We start from the raw sequence: 383 nt of genomic DNA on the forward strand, positions 1-383 counted from the left end.
ACCCACCCTCCCTCCCGCGCGCAGGCGCGAGGCTGAGGGGAGCGCTGCCCCGCCGCCATGGCCGCGGGGATGGAGCGGGCTGAGGGGCCGCGGGCGGCTCAGGGGACCGACCCAGCCCTCCTTATTGCCCTCCGGGAAGATAGGGAACGCGGGGCTGGGCGGCCGGCTTTGGCTGACGGAAGCCCGGACGCTGAGGCGGGAGTCTCAGGGAGGCTTATGAGGAGAGGCTGAGGGAACTGGGGTTATTCAGCCTGGAGAAGAGGAGGCTGAGGGGAGACCTTATTGCTCTCTCCAACTCCCTGAAAGGAGGGTGTAGAGAGGTGGGGGTCGGTCTCTTCTCTCAAGTCACAGGCGACAGGACGAGAGGAAATGGCCTCAAGTTG

Source organism: Calidris pugnax, unplaced genomic scaffold (assembly GCF_001431845.1).
Source record: "Calidris pugnax isolate Ruff unplaced genomic scaffold, ASM143184v1 scaffold37, whole genome shotgun sequence".
Classification (NCBI taxonomy): Eukaryota; Metazoa; Chordata; class Aves; order Charadriiformes; family Scolopacidae; genus Calidris; species Calidris pugnax.